This window comes from Sminthopsis crassicaudata, chromosome 3 (genome assembly GCF_048593235.1).
Source record: "Sminthopsis crassicaudata isolate SCR6 chromosome 3, ASM4859323v1, whole genome shotgun sequence".
Taxonomy (NCBI): Eukaryota; Metazoa; Chordata; class Mammalia; order Dasyuromorphia; family Dasyuridae; genus Sminthopsis; species Sminthopsis crassicaudata.
In genome coordinates this window covers 125,809,465-125,817,996 of record NC_133619.1, presented here as the reverse complement: position 1 = coordinate 125,817,996, position 8,532 = coordinate 125,809,465, and the positions used below count along the sequence as shown (strand labels likewise).

The window sequence follows — 8,532 nt, the reverse complement described above, 5'->3', positions numbered from 1 at the left end:
GCCTCTAACCCTGACCTAGCCTGCCACCCTGCCTCTAGCTAAGTCCTGCCTCTAAACATAACCTAGCCTGCCACCCTGCCTCTAGCTAAGACCTGCCTCTAACCCTAAGCTAGCCTGCCACCCTGCCTCTAGCTAAGACCTGCCTCTAAACCTAAGCTAGCCTGCCACCCTGCCTCTAGCTAAGTGCTGTCTCTAACCCTAAGCTAGCCTGCCACCCTGCCTCTAGCTAAGTGCTGCCTCTAACCCTAAGCTAGCCTGCCACCCTGCCTCTAGCTATGTGCTGCCTCTAACCCTAAGCTAGCCTGCCACCCTGCCTCTAGCTAAGACCTGCCTCTAACACTAAGCTAGCCTGCCACCCTGCCTCTAGCTAAGTCCTGCCTGTAAACCTAAGCTAGCCTGCCACCCTGCCTCTAGCTAAGCCCTGCCTCTAAACCTAAGCTAGCCTGCCACCCTGCCTCCAGCTAAGACCTGCCTCTAACCCTAAGCTAGCCTGCCACCCTGCCTCTAGCTAAGTCCTGCCTCTAACCCTAAGCTAGCCTGCCACCCTGCCTCTAGCTAAGTCCTGCCTCTAAACCTAAGCTAGCCTGCCACCCTGCCTCCAGCCAAGTCCTGCCTCTAAACCTAAGCTAGCCTGCCACCCTGCCTCTAGCTAAGTGCTGCCTCTAACCCTAAGCTAGCCTGCCACCCTGCCTCTAGCTAAGTGCTGCCTCTAACCCTAACCTAGCCTGCCACCCTGCCTCCAGCTAAGTCCTGCCTCTAACCGTAAGCTAGCCTGCCACCCTGCCTCTAGCTAAGTCCTGCCTCTAAACCTAAGCTAGCCTGCCACCCTGCCTCTAGCTAAGTCCTGCCTCTAAACCTAAGCTAGCCTGCCACCCTGCCTCTAGCTAAGTGCTGTCTCTAACCCTAAGCTAGCCTGCCACCCTGCCTCTAGCTAAGTCCTACCTCTAAACCTAAGCTAGCCTGCCACCCTGCCTCTAGCTAAGTGCTGCCTCTAAACCTAAGCTAGCCTGCCACCCTGCCTCTAGCTAAGAACTGCCTCTAACCCTAAGCTAGCCTGCCACCTTGCCTCTAGCTAAGTCCTGCCTCTAACCCTAAGCTAGCCTGCCACCCTGCCTCTAGCTAAGTGCTGTCTCTAACCCTAAGCTAGCCTGCCACCCTGCCTCTAGCTAAGTGCTGCCTCTAAACCTAAGCTAGCCTGCCACCCTGCCTCTAGCTAAGTCCTGCCTCAAAACCTAAGCTAGCCTGCCACCTTGCCTCTAGCTAAGTCCTGCCTCTAACCCTAAGCTAGCCTGCCACCCTGCCTCTAGCTAAGTGCTGTCTCTAACCCTAAGCTAGCCTGCCACCCTGCCTCTAGCTAAGAACTGCCTCTAAACCTAAGCTAGCCTGCCACCCTGCCCCTAGCTAAGACCTGCCTCTAAACCTAAGCTAGCCTGCCACCCTGCCCCTAGCTAAGCCCTGCCTCTAAATCTAAGCAAGCCTGCCACCCTGCCCCTAGCTACGTCGTGCCTCTAAACCTAAGCTAGCCTGCCACCCTGCCTCTAAGCCCTGCCTCTAAATCTAAGCAAGCCTGCCACCCTGCCTCTAGCTAAGACCTGCCTCTAACCCTAAGCTAGCCTGCCACCCTGCCCCTAGCTAAGCCCTGCCTCTAAATCTAAGCAAGCCTGCCACCCTGCCCCTAGCTACGTCGTGCCTCTAAACCTAAGCTAGCCTGCCACCCTGCCTCTAAGCCCTGCCTCTAAATCTAAGCAAGCCTGCCACCCTGCCTCTAACTAAGCCCTGCCTCTAAATCTAAGCAAGCCTGCCACCCTGCCTCTAGCTAAGTCCTGCCTCTAACCCTAAGCTAGCCTGCCACCCTGCCTCTAGCTAAGACCTGCCTCTAACCCTAAGCTAGCCTGCCACCCTGCCTCTAGCTAAGTCCTGCCTCTAACCCTAAGCTAGCCTGCCACCCTGCCTCTAGCTAAGACCTGCCTCTAACTCTAAGCTAGCCTGCCACCCTGCCCCTAGCTAAGACCTGCCTCTAACCCTAAGCTACCCTGCCACCCTGCCTCTAGCTAAGACCTGCCTCTAACCCTAAGCTAGCCTGCCACCCTGCCTCTAGCTAAGTGCTGCCTCTAACCCTAAGCTAGCCTGCCACCCTGCCTCTAGCTAAGTCCTACCTCTAAACCTAAGCTAGCCTGCCACCCTGCCTCTAGCTACGTCCTGCCTCTAACCCTAAGCTAGCCTGCCACCCTGCCTCTAGCTAAGACCTGCCTCTAACCCTAAGCTAGCCTGCCACCCTGCCTCTAGCTAAGTCCTGCCTCTAAACCTAAGCTAGCCTGCCACCCTGCCTCTAGCTAAGTCCTGCCTCTAACCCTAAGCTAGCCTGCCACCCTGCCTCTAGCTAAGTGCTGCCTCTAACCCTAAGCTAGCCTGCCACCCTGCCTCTAGCTAAGTCCTGCCTCTAAACCTAAGCTTGCCTGCCACCCTGCCTCTAGCTAAGTCCTGCCTCTAAACCTAAGCTAGCCTGCCACCCTGCCTCTAGCTAAGTCCTGCCTCTAAACCTAAGCTTGCCTGCCACCCTGCCTCTAGCTAAGTCCTGCCTCTAACCCTAAGCTAGACTGCCACCCTGCTCTAGCTAAGTGCTGTCTCTAAACCTAAGCTAGCCTGCCCCCCTGCCTCTAGCTAAGTGCTGTCTCTAACCCTAAGCTAGCCTGCCACCCTGCCTCTAGCTAAGTGCTGTCTCTAACCCTAAGCTAGCCTGCCACCCTGCCTCTAGCTACGTCCTGCCTCTAAACCTAAGCTAGCCTGCCACCCTGCCTCTGGCTAAGTGCTGCCTCTAAACCTAAGCTAGCCTGCCACCCTGCCTCTAGCTAAATCCTGCCTCTAAACCTAAGCTAGCCTGCCACCCTGCCTCTAGCTACGTCCTGCCTCTGAACCTAAGCTAGCCTGCCACCCTGCCTCTAGCTAAGACCTGCCTCTAACCCTAAGCTAGCCTGCCACCCTGCCTCTACCTAAGACCTGTCTCTAACCCTAAGCTAGCCTGCCACCCTGCCTCTAGCTACGTCCTGCCTCTGAACCTAAGCTAGCCTGCCACCCTGCCTCTACCTAAGACCTGTCTCTAACCCTAAGCTAGCCTGCCACCCTGCCTCTAGCTAAGCCCTGCCTCTAAACCTAAGCTAGCCTGCCACCCTGCCTCTAGCTAAGACCTGCCTCTGAACCTAAGCTAGCCTGCCACCCTGCCTCTACGTAAGACCTGTCTCTAACCCTAAGCTAGCCTACCCCCCTGCGTCTAGCTAAGTCCTGCCTCTAACCCTAAGCTAGCCTGCCACCCTGCCTCTAGCTAAGTCCTGCCTCTAACCCTAAGCTAGCCTGCCACCCTGCCTCTAGCTAAGTCCTGCCTCTAACCCTAAGCTAGCCTGCCACCCTGCCTCTAGCTAAGTCCTGCCTCTAACCCTAACCTAGCCTGCCACCCTGCCTCTAGCTAAGTCCTGCCTCTAACCCTAACCTAGCCTGCCACCCTGCCTCTAGCTAAGTCCTGTCTCTAAACCTAAGCTAGCCTGCCACCCTGCCTCTAGCTAAGTCCTGCCTCTAAACCTAACCTAGCCTGCCACCCTGCCTCTAGCTAAGACCTGTCTCTAAACCTAAGCTAGCCTGCCACCCTGCCTCTAAGTCCTGCCTCTAACCCTAACCTAGCCTGCCACCCTGCCTCTAGCTAAGTCCTGTCTCTAAACCTAACCTAGCCTGCCACCCTGCCTCTAGCTAAGTCCTGCCTCTAAACCTAACCTAGCCTGCCACCCTGCCTCTAGCTAAGTGCTGCCTCTAAACCTAAGCTAGCCTGCCACCCTGCCTCTAGCTAAGTCCTGCCTCTAACCCTAACCTAGCCTGCCACCCTGCCTCTAGCTAAGTCCTGCCTCTAACCCTAACCTAGCCTGCCACCCTGCCTCTAGCTAAGTCCTGTCTCTAAACCTAAGCTAGCCTGCCACCCTGCCTCTAGCTAAGTCCTGCCTCTAAACCTAACCTAGCCTGCCACCCTGCCTCTAGCTAAGACCTGTCTCTAAACCTAAGCTAGCCTGCCACCCTGCCTCTAAGTCCTGCCTCTAACCCTAACCTAGCCTGCCACCCTGCCTCTAGCTAAGTCCTGTCTCTAAACCTAACCTAGCCTGCCACCCTGCCTCTAGCTAAGACCTGTCTCTAAACCTAAGCTAGCCTGCCACCGTGCCTCTAGCTAAGTCCTGCCTCTAAACCTAACCTAGCCTGCCACCGTGCCTCTAGCTAAGTCCTGCCTCTAACCCTAACCTAGCCTGCCACCCTGCCTCTAGCTAAGTGCTGTCTCTAACCCTAACCTAGCCTGCCACCCTGCCTCTAGCTAAGTGCTGTCTCTAACCCTAAGCTAGCCTGCCACCCTGCCTCTAGCTAAGACCTGCCTCTAACCCTAAGCTAGCCTGCCACCCTGCCTCTAGCTAAGTCCTGCCTCTAAACCTAAGCTAGCCTGCCACCCTGCCTCTAGCTAAGTCCTGCCTCTAAACCTAAGCTAGCCTGCTACCCTGCCTCTAGCTAAGACCTGCCTCTAAACCTAAGCTAGCCTGCTACCCTGCCTCTAGCTAAGTCCTGCCTCTAAACCTAACCTAGCCTGCCACCCTGCCTCTAGCTAAGTGCTGTCTCTAACCCTAACCTAGCCTGCCACCCTGCCTCTAGCTAAGTCCTGTCTCTAACCCTAAGCTAGCCTGCCACCCTGCCTCTAGCTAAGTCCTGCCTCTAAACCTAAGCTAGCCTGCCACCCTGCCTCTAGCTAAGTCCTGCCTCTAAACCTAAGCTAGCCTGCTACCCTGCCTCTAGCTAAGACCTGCCTCTAAACCTAAGCTAGCCTGCTGCCCTGCCTCTAGCTAAGCCCTTACTCTAAACCAAAGGTAGCCTGCCACCCTGCCTCTAGCTAAGCCCTGCCTCTAAACCTAACCTAGCCTGCCACCCTGCTTCTAGCTAAGACCTAAATATTAATGATTACTGATTAAGACATAAATATTAATGATTACTTAAACCTCAATAAACATGTGTTTATCCTCCCCCCCCCCAAATCCAGAGGGGAGGAACACGAAAAACACATTTTACATAGGAGCACGAATGCAGATGTGCACACGTGTGTGCACATGCGCATATGTGTACGTGCATATGCACATATGTATGTATGTACGTATGCATGTGTGCATGTGTGTGCACATATGCGTGTGCACGTGTATGTGCATGTGCATATGTGCACATGTGTGGGTGTGTATGTGTTTGTGCACATGTGTGGGTGTGTATGTGTGTGTGCACATGCGTGGATTAATAATTTATAATAATTTATAAATTTTTTTTTACCGCTAAACCCCCCTACCCCCCCTTACTAAATTTTATCCCTTCTGGCAAACCCCAAAACCGGATGATAGGCCTCTAGTATGGTACAAAATACCGTGGAGAAATAGGTTAAACCTGTATATAATAGTAGCTACTTACCCTAAACCCACTTAAACTACTATTAGATACTTCTAATATAAATTATTACAGAATATAACAGAGTATTACAGAATGTAAAAGCACCATAAAATATTAAAAAGTACTACAAAATATGAATTTACTATTACAAATTTTATTTTACTACGCAAACTATATTAAATTGACCATATTTCACTTTTAAACCAAAACCTTGGTTTACTTTTTTTTTAATGTAAAAAAATAATCAATACTCACATAGCATACAAATTTAAATTTTTATAAAAATTTTTTTTTTTCCTTTATTAGTTTGTGTAGCTTAACCAAAGCATAGCACTGAAAATGCTCAGATGGACTTTAATCAGTTCCACAAGCACAAAGGTTTGGTCCTGGCCTTACTGTTCATTTTTATTAGACCTAAACATGCAAGTCTCCGCAATCAGGTGAGTATGCCCTTCCAACTCTGCCTAGAGCTTTAGGGAGCGGGTATCGGGCACACTACTAAGAGTAGCCCATGACACCTTGTTTAGCCACACCCCCAAGGGATACAGCAGTGACTAACATTGAGCAATAAACGCAAGTTTGACTAAATTATAGTAAAAAGGGTTAGTAAATCTCGTGCCAGCCACCATGGTCATATGATTAACCCAAATTAACAGAAAAACGGCGTAAAGTGTGTTTAAGCTAAATAACTCTTCAATAAGGTTAAAAATCAACTGTGCTGTAATAAGCCTTAGTTGTAATTAAAATATACAACTAACGTGACTTTACCACCTGCTGAAGCCACTAAAGCTAAGATCCAAACTGGGATTAGAGACCCCACTATGCTTAGCCATAAACCGAGGTAAATAACGAAATTACTCGCCAGAGAACTACAAACCACTGCTTAAAACTCAAAGGACTTGGCAGTGCCCTAGACCCTCCTAGAGGAGCCTGTTCTGTAATCGATAAACCCCGATACACCTCACCCCTTCTCGCCGAACAGTCTATATACAGCCATCGTCAGCTCACCCCAATAGGGCTCAAAAGTGAGCAAAATCATGAAACCATAAAAACGTTAGGTCAAGGTGTAGCATATGGATGGGGAAGCAATGGGCTACATTTTCTACTTTAGAACATAACGAAGTGTCTATTGAAATAAAGATATGAAGGATGATTTAGCTGTAAATTAAGAATAGAGAGCTTAATTGAAAATGGCAATAGGGTGCGCACACACGGCCTGTCACCCTCCTCAACAAAGTAACCTACTTATACCTAATAAGTATACGTAAAAAAGAGGAGATAAGTCGTAACATGGTAAGTGTACTGGAAAGTGCACTTGGAATATCAAAATGTAGCTTAACTAAAGCATTTAGCCTACACCTAAAAGATTTCAGCTAACCCTGACCATTTTGAGCAAGACCTAGTCCTAACACACAATAAACCAAATTATCTTACTTAAAGCTTCAAAACATTAACTAATCCTAGTATAGGTGATAGAACAGATACTTATAAGCACAATAAGGAAAGTACCATGAGGGAACTTTGAAAGATCCTTTAAATAACCTGCAAGCAATAAAAAGCAAAGATTACACCTTATACCTTTTGCATAATGATTGAGCTAGTCAAACCGGACAAAAAGAATTTAAGCCCGATTTCCCGAAATTAAGTGAGCTATTGTAGAACAGTTGACAAAATGAACTCGTCTATATGGCAAAATAGTGAGATGATTTTACAATAGAGGTGAAAAGCCTAATCGAACTTAATGATAGCTGGTTGTCCAAAAAACGAATTTAAGTTCAACTTTAAATTTAACTAAAGTACCTGTAAACCTAACTTAAATTTAAATGAGAATCAAAAGGGAGACATCTCTTTTGACATGTAAACAGACTTACTTAGCGGATAATGAAAATTTTACAAAAACATTGTAGGCCTAAAAGCCGCCATCAATTAAGAAAGCATTAAAGCTCAAATTAACATACCACTTAATCCCAAAAATTTATCAAAATCACTAAAATTAATATTGGACAATTCTATATATAGAAGATATAATGCTAATATCAGTAACATGGACAAATTCTCCTTGCATAAGCTTAATCTAGCCTGGAACAACCACTACTACTTAATCAAATAAATAGCAGCATTCACACACTAGCACTCTATTACAATTATTGTTAACCCAACTCAGGTATGCATTTAAGGAAAGATTAAAAGGAATAAAAGGAACTCGGAAAACACAAACCCCGCCTGTTTACCAAAAACATAACCTCTTGCATTTACCAGTATTAGAGGCACTGCCTGCCCGGTGAGTTTTTACTTTAACGGCCATATCCTGACCTTGCAAAGGTAGCATAATCACTTGTCTTTTAAATAGGGACTAGTATGAATGGCATCACGAGGGTTTAACTGTCTCTTATTCCCAATCAGTGAAATTGACCTTCCTGTGCAGAGGAGGGAATACCAATACAAGAAGAGAAGACCCTGTGGAGCTTAAGACACATAACTCAACGCATACTCCTACCTAACCTACTGGAACAAAAATGTATAATGCCCTGAGTTGTAGTCTTTGGTTGGGGTGACCTCGGAGCATAAAACAACCTCCGAATGAAATAACCTAGATTAACCTGTCTAAATGTATAAATACCAGTAATTGACCCATATTTTGATCAACGGAACAAGTTACCCCAGGGATAACAGCGCAATCCTATTTGAGAGCCCATATCGAAAATTAGGGTTTACGACCTCGATGTTGGATCAGGACATCCAAATGGTGCAGCCGCTATTAATGGTTCGTTTGTTCAACGATTAAAGTCCTAAGTGATCTGAGTTCAGACAGGAGAAATCCAGTTTCTATCTGTAAGTAATTTCTCCCAGTACGAAAGGACAAGAGAAATAGGGCCAACGTCCCTAATGAGCCCTAGAACTAACTTATGAATTCATCTCAACATTCTATTTCAACTTTTCTCTTTCCCCAAGAACAGGGTTGTTAAGATGGCAGAGTTGGTAATTGCATAAAGCTTAAGCCTTTAATCCAAGATGTTCAAACCCTCTTCATAATAAATGTTTATTTTAAAACTACTACTATATATTATCCCAATTCTCCTGGCC

The 8,532-nt window shown here is 48.0% G+C and overlaps 1 non-coding gene across 1 annotated transcript; it reads left to right on the top strand.

Moving 5' to 3' along the window:
• Nucleotides 1-5,821: 5,821 nt before the first annotated feature.
• Nucleotides 5,822-6,774, top strand: LOC141565298 (18S ribosomal RNA). Its single transcript, XR_012488974.1, has one exon. It is a non-coding gene; the product is annotated as an 18S ribosomal RNA (ribosomal RNA).
• Nucleotides 6,775-8,532: the final 1,758 nt, after the last annotated feature.